This window comes from Arvicanthis niloticus, chromosome 13 (genome assembly GCF_011762505.2).
Source record: "Arvicanthis niloticus isolate mArvNil1 chromosome 13, mArvNil1.pat.X, whole genome shotgun sequence".
NCBI lineage: Eukaryota > Metazoa > Chordata > Mammalia > Rodentia > Muridae > Arvicanthis > Arvicanthis niloticus.
In genome coordinates, this window is record NC_047670.1 from 27,227,546 (window position 1) to 27,251,594 (window position 24,049).

The following is a 24,049-nucleotide window of genomic DNA, read 5'->3' on the forward strand; positions in this document are numbered from 1 at the left end:
AAGGTGCCTTCATTAATATACCATACTCATATATGCATAATAAAAATAAACCTTTAAACAGTAATAATTCATCACAACTCACAACTTATCATAAAAGCATTTTTAGGTAATAAGTATTTGAGTGTATAACAGTCACATTTTATTTTCACAAAGAAATTATCTGGATGTTTCAATATCCCTTCCGTTCTATTTCTTTTTATAAATTAAATTTAGTAGATTTTGATACATAAACTAAATTTTAAATATATGGTTGAAGAAAATCAGTTAAATAATTCAGTATATAATATTATATTCAGCCTATGAGGTCTATTTTTATACTGTGTACTACTATAAAACCTTGGATAATTCTATTTCAAGCCTTTCAAATTTAGTTATCCAAATATTTTGATCCAAGTACCAATGTCTTTTACTTTAAGTAGATCATAGAAATGCATTATTGAATATAATACTAGATTGTGTCCTTGACAATTTTTAATAACTAATTTTGATCACATGAATAAGGCAAAGAATGCCTTTATGTGAAATATTTTCACTTTATATTGAATTCTTCTCACTTTTACAACCAGACTATTCTCATATAATCGCTCTATTGCATACACATTAATAGCAATTTGTGGAATTTCTGCCGACAGAGTTTTCTTTCAGGTGAACAGAAGATTTTTTTAGACATTAACAGATATATCAAATATATTAAAAATTGTAATGCTTATATGTCAAATTTTTTATTGGATATTTTATTACATTTCAGATGCCATCCCCTTTCCCAATTTCCCCTCCGTAGAAAACCCCTTTTCCATGTCACCTTTTCCTTTTTGCTTTTATACAATTTTTTAAAAATGTTAATCAAAGGCTTTATAAGTTTGGTAATGCTCAATCAGAAATGTAACCCAATACCCAACCTAGATATATCAATTATCTTTGACTGGTGGAGACACGTGAACATCTGCCTCCATGTACCCCCCTCTCTTTCTCTCTCTCTCTCTCTCTCTCTCTCTCTCTCTCTCATCACCTAGCTACTCCTCTCCTTCTTCTCCTCCTCTCCTTATTCCTTTTCTTCCTCTCAGTACTCCTCCCACCTTAGCTCCTCCTACATAGCACCCTTCCTGTTAAAATAAAACTTTTCTCTCAAAATACAATAAGAGCATAATTATACCAATTTGTACCAGTGAGGTCAAACTTTATTATCTCTTATATTTATTAATTATATTTTTATATTATTTTCATTAATTATGCTGTTTCATTCATTCTGTGTCTCTTAGAAAAATATTTTTTTAAAGCTAAAGGTTCTCAGCCACGTAAACCTATGTATAAGAGTAACTTTTACCGTTCAGGAAAGTTAAATTTATTTATTTTGAAGTACACTTACCCATACAAACAAATACCTAAAACAAGGAAAAAAGACACCATGAACTTGAAAGCAAACGGGAAAATGAGATAGGTTGGGAGAAGGAAGATGAGGGGGATTACAATCTCAAAAATGATAATGAACTAAAATCAGACACAAATTAATTTAGATTAAAGTGACCAGCATTATTTTTGAGATTGTGGGTAATTTGATCATTTAATGATTCAATTACCTTCATTATGATTAGGGTTGAAATATATCCCATTAGTCTTTTTATATAGCTCAGAGACTAAAGGTAAAATTATACACTACTATTCTGAAAAAGTAGCAATATAATTATTTCTAATGATATTATGCCAAATTCATAAATCAGTGCTTTATCTTGTTGTCCTCAAAGAGGCTTCCTCCTGCAACAGATGAGAACAGATGTAGAATCCACAGCCATATGTGACACAGAGAGTCTAAATGGGAGATCTCTGTCAAATTCCTTCATTCATAGCTCATGAATTTCCATGGAATTGGGCACAGAGACTGTTAAAGTAAGATGGGATAGAGGACTCCAGGAGAATAAAGCCTTCTTAAGCAATTAAGCAAAGCACATACTTGCTCAAAGATATTGAAGTAGTCAGTCCAGGGCCTACATGGATCTGCACCAGGTTCTCTGTATATGTACTCTAGCTACTAGCTTAGAATTCTTATGGGACTCCTGACTGTTAAGACGAGTGGGTATCTGACTCTTTTGTCTGCTCTTGGGATGCGTTTTCTTTTGTTGGGTTGCCATGTCAACTTTCATTTTAATAGTCTTCATTCATCTTATATTTTATTTTGTCATTTTTGGTTGTAATCTCTTAGAAGATATTCTTTTCCAATGATGGAGAAAAACAAAACAAAAACACAAATGAAAACAAACAGACAAACAAAAACCCAGATTGTGTCCAGGAGAAGAGGTGCAGAGAAACTAGGAAGAGTAAAGGAAATGAAAACTATAATCAGGATATACTGTATTGGAAAATAACCCAATATCGATAAAAAAACATAATTAATTTAATTGCTGGAGCTAAGAAAAGTATTTATTCAAATATTTTTTTATTCTTGAATTACATAGGTAACTTTAATGTGAGCATAGTTTTCAGAGTATTTAACTTTGAAAATTTGTTGCTATACAATTAATTATCAACCCATAAACCATAATTCTATAAACCATAAATTCTACAAAGGTTTACAAATTTCTTTCTTTGATATGAATTTGTATATGGTTAGACATATCAATAAGTCTTTGAACAATATATATATAACTATTTGTGAATATATCCAATCTTCATTTTTATTGATATTTCAGAACAATTTATCCTAAACATTTAAACTCAAGTAATTTTGAATAGAGTTTAATGTTTATTAGTAGAGTCAACTACTTACAATTTGACTTTAATTCCATTGAGTTATTAAATTTAAGAATAGTAAAAATGTTGAGTAGATAGCCTCAGTATAGAAAAATTCTCACCTGGAGGACAGAAGGGTCATGAAGGAAAATGAGATTAAAAGCTGAGAAAGTGTATAGATTTGGGCACTGGGATGTTCAGAATCTATACTGCAGATTCACAAGGCATCTTCCCAAGGCATCTTCCCAAGGTTATGTTAGGTAGCAAACATTTGTTGGGCAAAAGTTACACTTTGATGGATTTAACTAAAAGTTGGGCAAAAAACTCTTTTGTGAGGGAAATTTTGGTGATGTTATTGGCTTTGAGTCACCCATGATTCTATAACAACCCTCAATTGATGCTGACTTAAACAATCTCACAAATCTCTTCCATTTACCAAGAGAGTCTTGGATAGACACTGTTACTTTACCTATTGTTTGTTTATTTTATTGTTTGTTTTTATTTTGGTGACCTAACACAGATGAATGGATATTTGTTCTCACCTCCCCACAAAAGTCTCATATCACAATGTGTAGGCATAAAAGTCTACATTAAACATATTGCTCTAAATTCTTAATATTTTAAATTATTTATTTATCAGTACTAAATGAAACTCATTTTTTGTGCAGTTGAACAATAGAGATGTTCAGTTTCTCAAGTAAAAATTTTAAAGATATTTGTCTTATAGTTAGAAATGTGGTCATGTCAATCCATGCTGGAACATTGATAATATGTCCTGCAATCATTATATTCTGTATTTTATGATTAAATATGGACTTATTTCTAGGTCATAAATCATTGATAACTCTCATCACATAGCATATTTTTTCTGCTCTTTGACTCCATGACCAATTCTAGTTAGAGGTTAACTAATACCTTTTGTATTATTATTAATCTTTAAATTGATGACTATGAATGTTGAGAAGTACCGTTGTTCTTGATTCTTAAACACCTTAAAAAATAAAAGTTTCAGACTTTCCTTCAAACTTTCAATTTAAGTTACATCATGAAGTGCCAGAGCCTCTGTGGATCTGTTCTTAATTTTTGCCACAATTGTAAAACCCATAAAATTTTTCATAAGACATAGTATTTAGGTTTTGGTCCCAGGTCATGAATATTGTAACTAGTTACAACTTTGTTGGTGAGTGTTGCTGATTATGCCCTCTGCTTCATTTATGTAGTTTTTTCTGTTCCCAGTTAATCTTCTAGTCTCTCTCCCTCAAGTGAAAATGAATGCTCAGGTCAAGATTTCACATTCTTGTTCTCCTTTTATGCATCAGTAAGAAGTAAACAGCAATAAAATTTTAACTTTTAAAACAAATAATAATTCAATTATTTTTTCAACGTCAATATAAAATTAGTTTAAACAAGGACCAAATGTGCTGGAAAACATAAATCAATAAAGCAGATGTTGAGGTTGAAAGCCACATTCTGATAACTCACCAAAAAAATAAAAGTAAAAAGGAGAAAAGTTCACTTTAATTCCACTGGGTAACATAAAAATACATTTTTGCTATGAGATTATTTGCAAGTTATATTTAAAGACACCATCTCAGTGAATATTTATGTACTGTGAACATGACTCCTCTTTTAGTAGTCAGAAGTTGGTGTTCAGCTGTCATTCACGGAGGCTACTTCAAGAAAGATGGCTTAGAAAAAGTCATTGAAAGTTTTCACATCTTTCTTCAAGGGTATTGTTTTAGAATACCAAAGAATATCCTGAAAAATACAATATACTACATTTTTATATCCCTACTTCAGAAAAATGCAGTAATAATAACCCAAGAAACTTGAATTACTATTCTTGAAAGCAGGTGATGTGGAGATTGAACATAAATATTATTTCAGTACATAAAGTATCTTTCTACCAGTGTACAAGCCTCATATTTTTAACTACAAATAAACTGTTGAGAATTGCAAAAATAAATTTTTACCACACTGCATTTATGACATGAAATTTTGATTGCCATGTTACAGAAATGTCTCCCAAATACAACAAAGAGATTTTTAAGTATTAAATATTTCTCCTAACTACCTAAACATTGTCAGCATTTAAGGTACATCAAAATGAACCAAGAATCATTAATTATTATTAGCTAAATTTATAGCACATCTCCATTGTATTTTTACACTATGTTATTTTTTTCTCTAGGACCATAGCTAAGATACAACACTATTATGGTTTTGTGTTTCTGCAGGCTTAATTGCTGTACTCTTTAGACATTTCTCGTTCCTGGATGACCATAACTTGTTTGAGGATTAGTCTTACATATTTTGAGTACCCTTGTATAATACCATTTATTCTGAGCATAACTGCTTTGTTTGGAAAATCATATTGGCCAATTATTGTTTAAATCAAACACTTTCTGTTGTATACTAAAATCACTGTACTAATAATTGTTTTGACAAATATTATCTGGTATAGGCAATAATTCTCTGGATGTTTTATTGGGAAGTAATATTTTTTCTGGATTTTTCACATCATCCTTTTTAATGTGGTAACATATGAAGCTTATAACAGAACAATGAGAGAAGTAAGGGTGCAAGTTAACATACTTTTAGGAGTGACTAGTATGAGACATATATTTTCCAGTGTCTATGATAATTTATTTTATACTCATATACTCATTGATATCAATGGTGTAGTTTGCACTATGGTCTGGTAATATGACTTTTGTTATTGACACTATTTACCTTTTTTTCATTTAATAGGACAGAAGCCATGAACAAATCCACACAACAATATTTGCCTTTTCTTCCCAGAGTTGTTACACTGATACTTTTGAAAATAGTTGCTTTATATACTTATGCTCTGGCAGTGAACTGTATAACTACATATAGAAATGAAGCCGCTTGCAGCCTAGTCCGACAATGCTATTTACCAACAGAAGTTCAAAGAATACATTACGTGATTCATCCCCAAGGCTGAGTATCTCAGCTGTTATTTAATATAAGCCAGAATTGAAAGTAAACATGCTCTAATGTCAGTGAAGAAATGCATTTGCTGATGACAGTAAAAGCAAGCAGACCAAAAGAACAAGTTTCCTTCTTTCACATCCTTTATATATTTTCTGACAGCAGAAAATATGGCCCGAATTAAAGGTAGATCTTATCACTTCAAATGATTTAGATTAAAAGTAGGTCCTCTCACTCAAAAGATTTAATAAAGGAAAACATCCCTGACAGGTGTGCAAAGCCACTTGGGATTTAATTCATTCCACATGTACTAAAGTTGACAAGCAAAAATAGCCATCATATCCGGATAGTAGCAGAAATAACAGTAGTGGCAGAGTAGTTACATAACCTTCTGGCAGAAAAAATACATTACTCTTAGCCTTACTTCATATGCTGATACCTCCAGTACCACCTATTAAGGCAATATGTGTCCATTGGCACAATAGTGAACTGCAGGTTACTGGATAACAGTAAGTTATGAGAGGATGCACTGTGATTGAATTTGAGACCCATTGCACAGGTGAGAATTTATGCTTAGAATGATAAATGCCATCAGAAGAGCATGGATTGTGAGGTCATACACTCTAGGGAGAAACCTAAAATGTTGTTTTGTTAAATGACATGTTGTCAAATTTTTTTCTAAATAGTTGTGCTTATATCCATAGCTTAGTGTTGCTATCTTCGATTCTTTGCAAAGTGGCCACCAGAAAATAGAGATTCAGAAATGATCTAAGGGCTGGCAATAAGTGACTCTGGATTGCCCAAGCATAAATGGAACATGCATATCAATACCCCTACCCTTCTACCAAGATTCAGAAAATATTATAGAATGGGATAGACTGCTGTGTAATATAATCTTCTGGATACCCCATAGTCAGTGAATTCATGACTTCACAGTACCTCCAGTTACCTATTTAAGATCAGATAACATTCCAATTAGTAGCAGTAACTAAACTCATTGGGTTATTAATAAAAGAGAAGAGTACATGAAGGGGAAACTGGAGTAAACTGAGGGTTCTTGTGAAAGAATGGGGATGAGAATTTGGGGGATGCCTAGAAAAAAGTGGAAAAAGAAAATAGAATGTGATCAATATAAATTGTTCATATGTATTAAATTGCCAAAGAATAAATAAAAGTTACTCCAAAAGTTTTAATTGGAAGTTTTTCATTAACTTTGATATATCTCTAACATATTCCTGTCTTTGAACATAGAACTTCTGTTTGAATATTTTCTTATTACTTGCAACTACAAGGTTCTTTGAGCACATTTCTTTGGTTCATTCTTTAATTTTTGATTACTCTATGGTATCCTTGTATTTTCTATCTATAAATAATACTAGAAATGAAGTTCTACACATAAGGTGTCTTATTATAATGGAACGAAATGCTTCTAACAGCTCTCAACACATGTGAGTTTGTGTGTGTGTGTGTGTGTGTGTGTGTATGTGAGAGAGAGAGAGAGAGAGAGAGAGAGAGAGAAATTTAGCCCCTATACATGTACATGATCTATCATCAATCTAAATCTACATGAAATGAAGCCTAATGTCATAACACTTTTAAAATTCATATGTATTAACAACAGATCATTCTTGTGTTCTCACATTGCTGATTTGCAACCTATGGTGGTTATCTGAATGAGAATGCCCCTGCCCCATTTGGACTCATGAATTCTAACATTTTGTTCCTATGTGTTGGAACTGTTTGGGAAAAGTTGTGTCCTTGTTTGAGCAGGTATGTGACCAGGGAAAATCATTGAGGTCTGAGAGTCTTATACCACTACCAAAGTGTTTCTTTTCTTTACCTTGTGGATCTATCTCATGTGAGCCCTCACCTACTGCTCCAGAGTAATGTTTGCTGCTGGTATGCTTCTGTCTATGATAGTCATAGGCTCTAGTACTCTGAAACCATAAACCCCAAATGAAAGACTTTGGTTTACAATTTGCATTGGTCACAGTATTTTATCATAGCACTACAAAAGAAACTACAACAGAAGTTGATAGCAGGTGGGTAGTTCTGTGACAGGACTGACGATATATATTTTTTCATATATATCTTTGAAGGAATATGGAAAGCTTCAGGTTTTAGACAAGAATATTACTTGAATACTGTAAGCCAGAATAAAAAGTCATCCTATTAAGATTCTTGGCTCTGCCAGAGCCTGAGCAATACAGATATGACTGCTTGCAGCCAGCAGTAGGACTGAGCAAGGGGAACCCAATGGAAGAGTTAGGGGAAGGACTGAAGGAGCTGGAGGGATTTGCAACCCCATAGGTTGAACAACAATATCAACCAACCAGACCCCCTCAGAGCTCCCAGGGACTAAACCACCAACCTAAGAGAACAGATGGAGGGAATCATGGCTCCAGCTGCATAAGTAGCAGAGGATTGCTTTATCTGGCATCAATCGGAGAAGAGACCCTTAGTCCTGTAAAGGCTCAACACCTCAGTGTAGAAGAATGCCAGGGCAGTGAGGTAGGAGTGGGTGGGTGTGTGGGGTGCATCCTCATAAATTCAGGGTTTGTAGAAATCAGGAAGAGGAATAACAGTTGAAATGTAAATAAATAAAATATTCAATAAAAAAGTCTTGGCAGACAATAGTAATGGAGCAATATTAGGATTATTGAGACCCAACTAAAAACATTCAGAGGGAAAAATATTAGTAATTGAGCTATAGACCATTCTTCTGATAATTTGGAAAAGACTATAGATGCTTTCTGCCAATTTTTAAATAATCTGCCTTAGGCTAAAGTAAGAGGTATTGGACTAATTTCCTTTACAGAGGAAATTTTATGGCAGCATGATATTGATTTTGTGTATGACTATTAATACTCACTTATATGCAGATTTACAGTGAAAAAAACAAAGGAGGCAAAATAAACACAAAATATACACTATGAGAAAAAAACGATACCATAAAATTTAATGTTGGTGCTTATTATAGTGTTTAAAGAGATGGCAAGACTAAAAAAATTTCTTTAATGAAATCTAAAAAAGCATACCCTCAGGGAAGACTCCACCCAGCTAATCTTCTAACTTATAAAAGCAAATTTCTGATGATTTTTATCTTTCTAACAAGTAACAGCAATGGAACATTTATACAATGTGATTTAGAGCAGTCTCCATCCCAAACTGGCAGTCAGACTTGGCAGTGTCACTTATATTGTTTAGAATCATGAGAGATGTGTGACTGATGGGATGTAGAATCTCCTTCCAAGGTTAAAAAGAGTAGCTGAGGCAAGATATATGGAGGGGAAATCCCTGCATGGGAACACAGAAAGCCAACTGTGTGAGGCTGTGAACATGAAAGCTGGATTTCCTTGGGACCTTAAGGTATTCATCATGTCTGAGTTATGAGGCATCTGCCTTCAAGAGCTGCAGACGGGATATAGAAACAGCTTAATAGAGATAAGTGTGTTGCACTCAAGAAAGTTGGAATGGTGAATCTATCTAAGTAAGCTGTTTGGCATCAGGCATGCTACCAGATTTGGAGTCTACCCCGTTGGATGACAGTCTTGATTTGGACCAGTAGTTCCTCAGGATACCCCCTTTCCTCCCAATTCAAATGGTTATGTATATTCAATGCTATTGTAAGTTAGATGTGCATAATTTGTGTTTTGTTATTTCTTTTGTAGGGTGTTATAGTGAAGAGATAGCCTTGAGTCTCAGAAAAAACTTTAGACTTTGGACTTTTAGATACTATTGAAAGTGTAAGGCCTATGGGGGGACTGTACATTATGATATGCAAGTTTATTGGGCCCATGGGGTAGAATGTGGTGATTTGAATTAGAATGAACCCCTGCATGCACATACACATAACCTCATATATTTATATATTTGGCCCTAGTTAGTGGTTCTGTTTTGGAAGGATTAGTATATGAGTAGTCTTGGAGAACATGGATTACTATAGGTTTGCTTGAAAGTTTCAAAAACCCGTACCATTTCTAGTCTCCAGCTTTCTTTGCCTCCAACTTATGAATCATGATATTAGCTCTCAACTATTCCTACAAAAATGCCTTTGTTCTGCCATCACGGACTCGGATAGTTGATTAAAACCGGCTCCTAAAATAGAGCTTTCTTTTATAAATTGCTTTCATCATGGTATTTTATCACAGTAAAAGAAAAGTACCTAAGGCTACCTTAACATAAAACACCAGGATCTATAACCATAGCAAAGTCTCACATTGTGCGGTAAGACTAGTCTTGGCTTTGGAATAAATGAACAAAGGATCAGTGATATAACTCAGCAGGACAAGCCACTTCTCAGCATTTTTGCTGATTTTGACCCCCAGAATCCATCAAACAGTAGGAGAAAACTGACTGCTGAAAGCTGTCTTCTGGCCTCCACTGTTGGTAACTGGCATGCAATTCATATATACCATATAAACAAATAGCCAATGCATTAAATCAAAAATGAAAATGATTCTAATTTGGTTACAATGTTCACAATTAATTTTTTTCAATTCAATTATCCATATGTAATGATATCAGATGAAATCTTATTCTGTGAATATTAGGTATGCCCTAGAACCATCTTTGTTATATACAGTTTCATAATTGAGTCAAAGAGACCCTTCATTTCTGAAACTATATCAGTCAGATTAATGTCTAAATTGTATTTCGGTAGATCACTCGATACATTGTTCAATAGAAGTAGATCATTTCATTTTATTCGAATCATGTTTATGCATTCTCTTTAAAAAATATATAATTTTCATACAACTTTCAAAGAGTATTCTGTAAAGTGTTAAAGCTTTAAAAATATATAAAACTATATGTGTGCCATTTCTGTGTCACAGAATAATATTACATTCTTTAAAAAAACATTTTTTTTCTGTTGGTAACAATTCTTCTTTGGTACATAATAATAATTATTTCAATGATTTTCTTAGATTTTTTCTAATAATTACAGAGATATAGTGTATATATAGAAAATCTTGTTATAATTAATACACATTTAAGAGTCAGTACAAACGTGAATGAATTTACATCTTGTTACTTATAAAATCAAGTGATATTTTAATATATTATTATATCACAACATGTTACTCCTCATTGAAATATATACCAATATGTTACAGATAATTGTGGTAATGAATAAGGTATCTTTAAACAACTACTTGGAGATTTTGCATGGAAGCCAATTTTAATGACTGTGCTAGTAAATATATTCACAGTCTAGATCATGTAACCACTTATTTTCTAGAAAACTATCAAAATATTTAATAGCTCACACTGTCAGTACTGCTAAGTATTCTAATTTCTGAAATTTTATTTTTTGTCTGCAATTAATTTTAGAAAACGTTTACATACATTACTCAAATTTTCATTCTGCCGGTATTTATTTTTCGTTCTGTTATTTTACTTAAACGTATGCCAAACTTTCAGAAATTTTACAATTAAAGTTTCATTTTTATTAATTTTGTTTTTGTTTATCTGATTTTTTTCTCTTTCTATTTTGAACTCTATTTACTTACCTTAAATAAAATTTACTATTCCTTAATAATTTCAAGTGAATGGTATTCCCAACACCAGCCAATTTGTCATTTTATTATCATTTACCTTTTATTTTATTTTTAGATATTGTTTATTTGTTTCTATAGTGAATATCCTTCATTAGAACGAGTCAAATATAAATTCCAGTGTATATCCTCTGCGAGAAAATATGAAAGTCTCTATGTCCTAAAGTGTAGGGGTGAAAAATTTTGCCTCCTCAAACTTTATTTCTCTTTTTCTATAAAGTCATGTTTTGAATAAATTGTTGAAATTCATACATATTACATGATACATATTTAATTAAGTGGGCACTTGGTTTGAATATTTTGTTTGCTTTGGATATATTTTTGATCTGTGCTTAATGTTTTCTATCATAAATACCAGCTTTTTCAATCACCTTCAATAGCTTTTGTTTGCCTTGACTTAGAGTTACGATAAACATCCATCCAAGAATCAGAGTGGTTAAGATAAAAATGCAGGCAAGCAGCAGCTGCTGGCAAAGATGTGGAGAATGAGGAAAACCCCTCCATTGCTGGTGGGATTCCAAACTAATACCACCACTCTGGAAATCGATCTCTCAGTTCCTCAAAAAATTAGAAATAGTTCTATCTGAAGTGCCATCTGTACCACTCTTAGGCATACAGGAAAAGATGCTCTACCATATCACAAGGACACATGCTGTACTATGTTCAGAGCAGCCTTATTTATAATAGCCAGAAGCTGGAAACAACCCAGGTACCCCCAAAAAATAATACATACAGAAAATTTGGTAAATTTACATAATAGGATATGACTCAGCTATTAAAAATGAGGACATCATGAATTTTTCAGGCAAATGGATAGAGCGAGAAAATACCACCCTGAATGAGATAAGCCAGACCCAAAAGGACAGGTACTCACTGATAAGTTGATATTATCCAAAAATATCAGAAAACCCATGATACAACTCAGAGACCATATGAATCATAGTAAGAAGGAAGGTCCTAAAGTGGATGCTCCAATCCCAAATTGAAGGGGGAACAAAATAATCAGAGGAGGCAGAGAGACGGAGGGATCTGTGTGGCAGAGAGGAGTGGAAAGGAACTAAGGTGGGGGGCAGAATAAGGTATGGGGGGAGGCAGGAGAAAAGACCAGAGGGCCAGGAGAATGAATAGAAATAGGCAGAAGTGTGGTGTGGGGAAGAAGGGGAATTACTATCAAGTTCCGGATACCAGGGATGTGGGAGGCTCCCAGTACCCAATGGGAAAACCTTAGCCAAAATGACTAACAGCAAGGAGATAAATCCTGAAAAGACCAATTCCAGTAGGTAGACATGGCCCCCAGTTGAGGGATGGGGCCACCCACCCATCTCAAAATTTTTAACCCAGAGTTGTTCTGGTCTAAAGAAAATGTAGGGACAATAACATGGAACAGAGACTGAAGGAAAAACCATTCACATATCTCTCCAACTTCGGATCCCTTTTATGCATGTACACCAAACCCTGACACTATTGCTGATGCCAAGATGGGCTTGCAGACAGGAGCCTGGCATAGCTATCCTGAGAGGCTCTGCCAGCATCTGAGTAAAACAGATGAAGATGCTGCCAACCATTGGACTGAGCCCAGAGATCCCTATGCAATATTTAGGGGAAGGACTGAAGGAGCTGAAGGGGATTGCAACCTTATAGGTAGAACAACAGTATCAACTAACAGGACCTCCCAGAGCTCCCAGGAACTAAGCCACCAACCAAAGATCATACACAGGCTAGTCCTTGCTCCCCCTCCTGCTACATATGTAACAGAGGACTGCCTTTTCTGGCCTCAGTGGGAGGGGACACATTTGGTGTTGTGGAGGCTTGATGTCCCAGAGAATGGGGATAATAGAAGGCTGGGGTGGGAAGGGGTGAGGGAGTAAGGGAGCCTTTTCTTAGAGGTAAAGAGGACACAGTATATGGTGGGGACCTCGTGAATGGGGTTCAGGAAAGGGGAAAATATTTAAAACGTAAATAAAATAAAATTTTAAAAAAGAAATTCTGTGACTTATGAAATTGTTTATATCTAAAATACATGTAGCATCTCCTATGGATTTCTGAATCCATACATAGTATTAAAACTTGTGTGTATATATATGATCCTATAATGAAATTACATGAATATATGTATGTGCCTCTGTCTAAGAAAACTTACAAGAAAAATGGTCATGTGATTTGCACAAAGAGTGTAGAACAAGGAATGTGTGAAACAGGTAGAACCAAGCAAAACATCATGAAATTCCATCATTGGCATTGAGAATTCTTCACTGTGTAAACTGCTCAAATTGGTTTCTTCTTGAATTTGCCATTAAGTTGATTTGATCACAAGTGACTCAATTGCAGAATGTAGGAGGTCAGATAATGGAGTGCCAGATTACTCCCAGCCTATAGGAGACTTTTCTGACATGGCAGCTGCCAGGCATTTGGCCATTCCACAGCATTTTTATTAGCGATCAGGATGCACATGTGATTTTTCAATGCCTATTTTTTCTTTTCTTCTTTTTCTTTTCTTTTCTTTCTTTTCTTGGTGGAACAGATTTCTTTTTTTTTTTTCTCAAGACCTCAATTCATTCTCCAGTTAATATAGTCATAATATACTTTCTTAAAGTACCACATTCGGTTTTTTTTGTCACTACAGTCTATATGCTTCATTTCTCTTTACAAAAAGAAGAAAGCTAGGGTTTGATAGAAAGAAACAGCATTCCTTTCCACAGCTGGGATAAAGCATTGCCTCGGTCTCTTCTACAGATTAACAGGAAGCTACAAAAATGCCTAGCTACAGTCAGTCTCCAGCTCTTCATTAAATTCACCAGAATGTGTGTCAATTAGGTTACAGTGGCAATTAGTTTTCTACCAGGAAAACAGACCTAGCCAGTGTCTCTGAATTCATGTGACTTAATCTGCCAGTTGTTTTACCATATAAATGGATCCTTTTGCTGGGACAAAAATGCATTTTCTATTTATTTTTATCTGTTTTGTCTTATTTAAAATAAACAAGAAATGACTTCTAGCATGGAGACACATCACTGATAAATGTCTTTCTTTACATGTACAAATCATTGGTGTAGTTCTTTGGACTACATTAAGAAGAGGAGGAGTAGGAGGAGGAAGAGAAACAGGGAAATTATTGACTCCCATGCTCCTTAATGTCAGATGTAGTTGTGTAAAATAGAGCAAACTTGCAGATTTAAGGACCATAAAAATAGCACCATTTTTCCTACAATACAGTACCTGATAAGTAAATATACATTATATGTTCTTCCAAAAAAATTAAATTGATGAGGTTACTAAAATCTATGCAGTCAGCCAGGTGCCTGAAAATTAGTGAAGACATACTTCACCCTTGTCTTGTAGGAGGTTCTAAAATGTTCACTAATCTTTTAGTTTATGCAAACAGTTTTCCCAGCTGCAAAGCATTCGCTGTAGTCTCTTCAATCAGGGTCCTTAGGGACAAATGATATTTGCACTCAGTAAATAACCGCATCATTTCACACAGCTGCAGATGACAGATACTGCCGCTACAGCTCATGTTACAGAAGATTTGTGGAAAAAGCACAAATTAGAGACAATTCCAGTATAACAAGTGTTGGAGTACACGTAGAAAAAGAAGCTTCTGAATCACATAAAACATTACCACTTTCATATTTATCTTTACACATTCTCTGAATATGTAAAGAGCAAAATTATTATAATATTTGATTATATCCTGTGAATCTGGTATTAAGGTGAATATGGATATCTTCTGGTATAATTCCATCACTGATTATCATTCAGTCACAGAAAGTTTGGAAGAATTCATCAAAAGTCTAATATGTCTATGATAGAGTAATCATGAGTATTTTGTGTAGCAGGTGGAATTTTCATAATTAAAATTTGTTTCTCATGCACTACACAAAGGTTCTATATAAAGACAGAATATGCATTGAAAAGGTAGAATCTACATCCAGGATTCTTATATAAGTTTGTAGAAGAAAGAAAAAGTAAAGCTCACCACTGAGTTCAGAATAACATTATCTTGAAAACAAGTCATTCCACTGGCTAATGCATACATTTTCAAAATACCTAAGAGTTACTGACTTAAGTACCTGTTAGTGAGGAACATGTGTGGATGACAGTTAAATACCATACTTGCCTATCACTTCTTAGGACAGCTGAAACTGCCTCCCTGTCTGTAGCTGTGCTTTCAGTCACAGAGATTTAAGACAAAAAACACAAATTCTGGGGGCTAAAGAGATGTCTCAGTGGTTAAGAGCACTGTCTGCTCTTCCAGAGGTTCTGAGTTCGATTCCTAGCAACCACATGGTAGCTTACAGCCATCTGTAATGGGATCTGATGCCCTTTCTGGTGTGTCTGAAGACAGCTACAGTGTACTCATATACATGAAATAAATTAATCTTTGAAAAAAACACAAATTCTGAAATTCAGAGGAGTTGGAATAAAGTTTATTTTTCTATACTCTTAGACGCTAGTTTATATTGTGTCCCTATTTCTATTTCCTCCTAAACACGTGTAAGAAAATCATTACAATACATTATGTTTAAATATAGTATTCATGTCACCAGTCGTTTTAAAATAGTGTGATCTGTGGAAGAGTTCAGATAAGTATGTTGTAGGATGACTTGTTAAAAAACACATCATGAAAGTGTAACTATAACCGTAGATTCAGTCAAATACATCTGTGTAATGCCTGTTTCTGGACTCAGTTGTGAAGCTTTTTTTGTGTTTTTGTTGGTTTTTTTTTTTTTTTTTTTGACCTTGGAACAACACTATATTACATCTTTACATTTCTGTAGAATTGAATCCTGTATTATGAAGTTGATTTAATTAAAATAAGGCATATACACATTCACCTTCACATTCTAGGCATTTGGTAATATCTACAGAGATTCTTGGTGTCATGGTAAATAGAGAATAGAAAAAATGTTACAACATTCATCAACACCAGCATCTGACCCAAAAATTTAATAGTGGACATGCTGAGAGACTGTGTTACAGAGATTATTACAAAAAAAGATTCATTTCTGTTATTCCATTTGAAAATAGTGTAAAACTTTATCTCTTCATCATGTCATAATTATGTAGAAAATTGTCAATCTTCTTTGCCAAGGCAGATTTTACATCTAGTGCTTGAACAGTTAGGAAAAATGGCAATGAATATCATGCCATCATTAACTGTCCCCAAGGAAACACTTCTTTCTGATTCTACTATATTATGGTTTGGCTCAAATGTTACAGGCACTTCACTGTATGGTTTTAGTTTTAACAGTAGCATTTGACAGCCTTCTGTTTTGATTCCTCCAAGGGTAGATCTGACCAGCAGATTATACCATGATCATATATACAGGTCAAGGAACATGTTTACCTTTTTTTTCTACCTACAAGCAATAATAGGAACGTTAAATTAGTGTGACCAAAACAAATTTCAATAGCTCATCTTGGGATAAATAATATTATGAAATAATAATTGCAGATTTTACATGAGTGATGATCTTCTCAGTAGAGAAAGGTCCTTGCCTCCAAGATTAAGACCAGAGTTTAATCCAGTGAGCCACATGATTTAGGAAGAAAACTAACCTCTACAGGTTGTTTTCTCACCTCCATACATGTAGCATTGCATATTTCACACACACATTAAAAGTGAAATAATACAGAAGACATCTATGCTTTTATAGAGTTATTATCTGTTAAGATAATTTCCATGATAGCTAGAAATTTCTAACGCAGTGCAGTATGAGAAATTACTCTGTGATGCTTTGGCTTGATAATCTTGTTTTCATTCTGTATAGTGGTTACAGGAAGGTGCTCTCTTTGAGTAATGTTAAATATAAACTACCGCCTAACTCTTCCTTGTCAAAATTAGTGTTAAGCTTATGCCTCATCATTATCCTGACAGTGTTACTGTTTATGAAGCTTGAAGGACATAGCATAAAACCAACAAAACATTTTTCTAAATAATTAATGGATGAAGGTTTCCAAAGTAATACAAATACTTACCCTATGAGTCTTATTACTAGTTTTAAAGGAAGTAACAACAGACTATATACTATCATAATATAGATGCAGATGACTTAAAGCTCTACAAAATATTCAGGTCATTTGTTATCTTCCATAGCAAACAGGTAAGATAGTGTTGATGAGGAATGCACACTTTAGCTGAAGAACATAGAGAAATCTCCTCAAACAAACTAGGAAATTTTATCTGTGGTGCTTAGCTCCACTAGGCAAAAATGTGCTTTTGTAGACTCCTGTGGAGGGGTGGTTGTAAATAAATTAGTAGTACTATCTTACTCATGGACCCTGGTTACTCCAGTACTGCATGATGTTTTACATGGGTCTGTCAATGCAACAGTGGCATGACTATAATGTGGGAACTTACCAGTTTATTACTGGATCTGAGGCCTGCTCCTCAGACAAAAGATTTTCATGTCTGATACTCTGGTCAAAAGCCCAAGGCTGGGAAGGTCATATGCACTGTAGTAGAACACGCTATTGTTATTTTAACCTGTTGTCTTCCAATTAACTTCAGCATATATGCTTTTCTAAATAAATCTGGGATGTTTTCAATCTAGTTAGAGAATTTGGTTTTTTTTTATTTTTTGGTTTTTTTTAGATGTCAGTAATAAATACATAACTGACTAATATGCAAAGAATAAGATACTGAGTTCTTGGCTCAAATGAGATATTCATATCAGCCTCACCCTCAAGCATCAGGAAATACCACCCGACAAGGAGAAAGAAATAACATGGAGATAAAGAAAGGTGAGGAATTGTGAAATACTGTCTCATGAATGTAAAATGAATATTTCATTTATTAACTCAGCAGCTGTGGTGGCTGCACAGGACCCCAATAAGACAAATTCAGTCAGAGATCGTCCTTAGATAATTTCCAAGCCTCACTCCTGATTGAAGAACTAATGACAGTTGTCAGTTTGTGAAGAGGGTGGAATCACATCTCTCTCTCTCTCTCTTATTTATTTATTTATTTATTTATTTATTTATTTATTTATTTAGGATGTGATCACTCATATGATTATCCTGGTCCTGTGAATGAGTCTAAATTCATGCACATCCTGGCAACACTTGCTGGACTTGTTGATTATGCACACACACACAAAAAAAAGATGATATGAAGGTGGGAGGAGGAGAAGATTGAGATCAGGTGTGGGGAGTTGGAGGGAGGAAATCAGACTGACTTAAATTCTGTTTAAATTGTGAATATGAGTAGAAATTCTTAAGAATCATTAAAAAATGTATATGTTTACTACACTTAAGTTCACTAAAATTTCCCCTATAGTATCAACCTTAATATTGATCCCAATGACAAAAATGTATTTTAAATACCATAAAAATATGAAGTGGGCAGGAATTGATGAAAAATCTGGGTTTCTAGTTGGTATATGCATGAAAACAAACACAACTAGAGCAAAAAGATAGTTAATAATCTCTGTTCTTAAATTAATACATTTGTAGGATCAAACAATAATAACTGGCTTAAGAAACCTGATGGTATTTCTTTTTTGTATATGCATGAGCTTAGTTTTATGTGAAAAATAGATTTTATACTATGAAAAAAATTCAATGAATATAAAGCTGAGGATTGATGTCATCTACTTTGATAGCCTCACATAACATTCGGCATCGATATTCTACCAATGAAAATGACATGTAGATACCAAAAATAATATTCCAAAGCTTAGAGTACAATAAGTTGGTAATGAATGAGTTATTGTAAGGTCTTGAGAACTGCTGAACTACCCTAGACTCAAAGAGTCTAAAAAAGCAAAAAATGTTTACTCAACAGAATTTTCTGCATGTCTCTTCATTCAGAAAAGGAGACACCCAGTGAATTCCCAAACCCATGTTTATTGTGAGTTAGGGGAATTCCTGGGAGGAGTATGTGCCTTTTACCTTGATTGGTTAGATCTATCTCTAGGGGTCCACTTGACTCTATAATTGTGTGGGGCTCTGGGGACTTCCCAGGGTGAAGCTTACTCATTCTAGCTACTTATTTTTCTGTCAACACAGACAAAAAGGTAGCTTCATATTGACTGTGTGTGTCTGCGGTTGACTGACCGCAGGTTACTGGATTTGGGTTTTCATCTCTGGGACACAGTAACTTAGGCTTACGCTTGTGAACTATCAGTTTGCCCCCTGTCATGGAGTCAGCCTGGCTCTGGCTGACTCAGTCCTCTCATTGTGACTATACTTGCACCTTTCTTGTGAGTAGAAGCTCAACAACTCTATTAGTATTCATGCTTACCACAAAAGATGAGTTTCAATATAGTGAAATATATGAAGAATTTGAAAACAGATGTCTGTAGACATAAATCTTGTAGCAGGAGGGAAAGTCCTTGAAAACATAGTAATTAGGAATGAAATTGCAAATACAATCCAATTACAGTGTGTGATAACTTTTACTCTCACTTGTTAATAGAAGAGAGTAAGAGTATTGTTTTCAGCAGAATAAATGGGATCATAATAATTTTTGCAGTATCATGTTGAAATTGATGCATCACTTGAAAAATCTATGCTATTATATATAAGAAAGGAAACCTAATTTTCACTGGTTTGCAACCATAAAATTCAAGATATAAACCATTCCTTCTAAGAGAAATAGTGTTACTATGAAATCATTAATGGTTTTTGGCTGAGCAAAATATACTGAACCATTGACTCCCTGGCAGCTTTCTGAATTCATTTACATAGAAACAAAGAGAGTAATGGAGAGACAAGCACAGTTTTCCTATTTTCCATAGACCTTAGCAACATCTTTGTAACAACACTAACATTTAATTTCCCTTTTCCAGGCCATGGAGATTTGAAATCCAGTCCTTAAAATGTATATTTCAATCAGATGAATATTTTAGAGTTAATTATTTCCATTTGTTCCATTTGTTTTGAATACAAATATTACTTGTTTATACTTTATTTGACATTTTATGCTACACTTATGAATGATTATATAGATTTTTTGTCTTTCAAATAACATTAAGTTCCAATTTGCCAGAAGAAGCAATGAGCTTCAGCAATCATGCCCATGAAGTAAACCGTATGCATTTGACATGTGACACTGTTCAATCTTACAGATTTGACTCCAGACACAATTTCACACTGTAGAAACAACATGAAGAAATTGTTAGACTGCAAAACAAACTAACTCACTATAAATATTCACTTCCTATTTTTCAAACGGTTAACAGTGTCACAAATTGTCATCTGCTAATGTGGAAAAGGACCTGGAGATAAAATTACTTCTTCTAGGATGAGTGGTCAGCTGACAGAACTTCTACTTAACAACAACCTAAACAGCAGTATATATGAATCAGTAAATTCAATCTTATTAAAGTCTGTAATAAAATTCACATTGCAATGCTTACTACATAACTCAACAATATTAAAATAATTAAAATGCTGTAGGATGCCATAACTTTTATAAGCATCTGTGTCATTAATTCTGACAGACATTTTTATAACCCAAACCACAATTTTCTTTCAAGTATCTTTTTGATTACCTTGGTTATTACTTTCCCTTAATGTAAACAATAGTATAATGGAGAAAATTATTATTATTTGCTAGCAATTTAGGAAAGTGGAAAAACAATTCATATTTCTAGAAAATGAACAAATGTTATTACATTTGTGTCAAACACAAATCAAGAGTAGGTTTCTGCTAAAATTAAAAGGTCTGGAAAGTATAGGATGGTTTTATAATTAAGGTAATTTCCATAAATAAATTATTTATTGTTCCATAAACAAGACAAAGATGTATGATCATTATGGAATAAAAGTAAGTTTTTTGTTAAAGGAGGAAAGAGACAGATACATCTTGACATAGAACATGTACAGTTACATTATGTCATAGTTTCTCAGTGTTTCACCATGTTCTGTACCTTCATATTCATTTTTCTTTAAGTAATTGAAATATCTAAAAACTGTTTGCCACAAATCTATGATCATGAGAAAAACAGGGAAGTCCTTGATACAATGTAAACACAGGAGCTTCCTGGGCAACTGCTGTGAGTCATACAGATACTGTGGCAGTGACCTCAGTAGAATAGAATATGTAACATGCCTGCAGGAAAATGCAGAATCAGAGTGAGGCCTTCTCTGAATTCCTATGGCAGTTGAAAGAGCTATGAAGTCACTGGTTAATATTTATTTATGAATTTAAATTTAAATTTAAAATGAGCAAAAATTCTCCAATCTTAGTAATCATTAGAATTAAATATAGGAAATAAATTAAATTTAAAGTATGTTATATCATATGTACAATGTATTTCTAAACATTAATAAAATAAACTACTAAGTAATATTTAAACATGGTTTCAACTTACATTTTTACTAAGCAAGGAGATTTATTTTGCCCAGTATCAAAATATTTACATATAACTTAAGTATCTATTGTCTGATACCTAAAATCTACCATAGAAGTGTTTGAGGAGTAGCCAATGAATTTAAGCATAAGAAAATGTTAATGTAGAAATGTAATTTAAATTTTCTAGTAAAAATTGATTAACTAAGTAATACTGTTTTCTTGATATTATCAGAATAAAATTGATAGACTTAACATAGTTTGGTTGTATACAACTTTAATCCTAGCATCAGGGAACTAGAGGCAGGGGAATTTCTGAGCTCCATGCCAAAGCAAATATTACAAATACTGCAAACTCATGTGTACATCAGTCCTATCAAGTCTTTTTTTCTCCCTCTTACATGAGAATCTATTATTTTTTTGGTGAGAGGGGTGAGGGCATTTATTTATTATATTTTTCTTTATATATGGAATCTATACTTGAATCTCTTTCTCTCTCTCTCTCTCTCTCTCTCTCTCTCTCTCTCTCTCTCTCTCTCTCTGTGTGTGTGTGTGTGTGTGTGTGATGAAACTAAATAACATGATATAAAGGTAGGAAGACATTTTAAGAGAGACAAATGGAAAAGAAGAATACACAGGATGGTGTGACATGAAATCAGAAGATGTGAACTATATTGGAGAAGGGAGCTATCCTGTCTAGTTTTACACCACTTGCCTCAAGCTAAAGTCATCTGACAGGAGGAAATATCAGTTGAGAAGATGCTTCCCTAAAAACTAACTGTAAGGAGATTTCTTTTTTTTTTTATGTTTTTTAAAAAATATTTATAAGCTGCACACCTAGATTGGGCAGATATACCACTATGCTACTTTTTACCACAGCTATGAGATCTCTTGCTACTTTTGGCTTCTCCAGGCCACATGGTTCTACTCCATCTTTGTTCCACCTTCTCTTCCTCTGTCTTCATCTGTCTCCTCAATCTCTTCATCTGTCTCCCTCCTTCCTATCTTCCTTCTCTCTAAAACTTCCAACCCCGCATTTCCCTTCCACTGCATAATTACAGGCTCTAGCCTTTAATTGATCAGATAAAATGGGGAGAAGGTTCACACGGAATCAGCTGAGTACATGATCTGTTCCTTATGGGGCAGCCCCTCTTGAGAAATTGGAATTAACATCAAAATACAAACAGCACTAGGGCAACCCACAATATTTCCCCCTTTTGTCCAATTAAAAGACTGTTTTTACTCAGATATAAATTGAGCACAACTATTACAATTATGCAATTTATAAAATATAAGGTACACTTAACAACCAGTCCACCAAATTTGTCAATTAAGAGAAGGCACTCTACCATTTTTTTTTTAACTTAAAAGGCTTACAACTCTATGAATTCCTGGATTCATAGAAATATGTCCCGATTTTTGCTTGTATTTCATCTGAAAACCATCCTCTAAAATTTATATCCTCTCTCTAGTTGCTAAACAGCTTGACTTGGCTATGAGACTAAAACCAGTCTTCAACCCTGACAGAAATCTGATGATGACATATATTACCTGTAAATATAGGAAGTATAAAACATGGTTTCCAAAACTTAACCAAGAAATTGTGATCCATTTATAAAATGTAATATTATTCTTCTGTTAAAGATGACATCATGAAACTTGCCAGGCAAATGGATGCAACTCAGAAAAGTTATCCTGAATGAGGTAACCCCAACTCAGAGAGACATATGTGGTATATATTGACTTATAAGTGGATATTAGCTGTTAAGTAAATTATAATCAAGCTATGGTCATGTTTTTTTTTTTTTTAACTCAACATCATTTTTATTCTGATATACCACATTTTCATGAGTACAAGAAACCAGGTTGTAGCAAGTTTCAAATGTTTGACTGTCATAATATTGGCAGTGTATGAGTTTTTGAATAGATAAGTTGAGATGAAATCAAAAATTCACTTTAAATTATGTTATGTATCTGTAGCTTCTATAAATCTAGTTATGTTGTCATAAAGCAAACTGAATTGATCTGTAGTCTGGTCTTGACTAAGAGGCATATCAATTCACGTCTCCTTAGTTCTGAATGATAATTAAACTTCCTATTTGTATACTGCCCAACACATTGTTCATTTCTGTGTTTTAGCATTTACTTGAGTATGCATGATATTCTAACAAAATTGTGCCATTTTTCTTTTTTCTCCAGACTTCATATACAAGGGCTAAAGTATAATGTCTGCTTTGAAAATATTTATAGCATTACTGCAAAGCATCTTTCCATATTATGTACTGGTCTATCTGTCCCAGGTTAGATTAAAATTACTAGCTTTAATTACTAAAATAAAATACTATTTTTATCATTTTTTTGAGAAAATTTGTTCCAATTGTGTGGAAAAATTATACTTTCTCATCTATACTTTAAAAATTGATTATGACTAACAATGTCATAAAATAATAAGTAGTAATAGAAAATGTACTTGATAGAGAAGGTATATTTTATATCTCTTAATCTTTTCCATTCT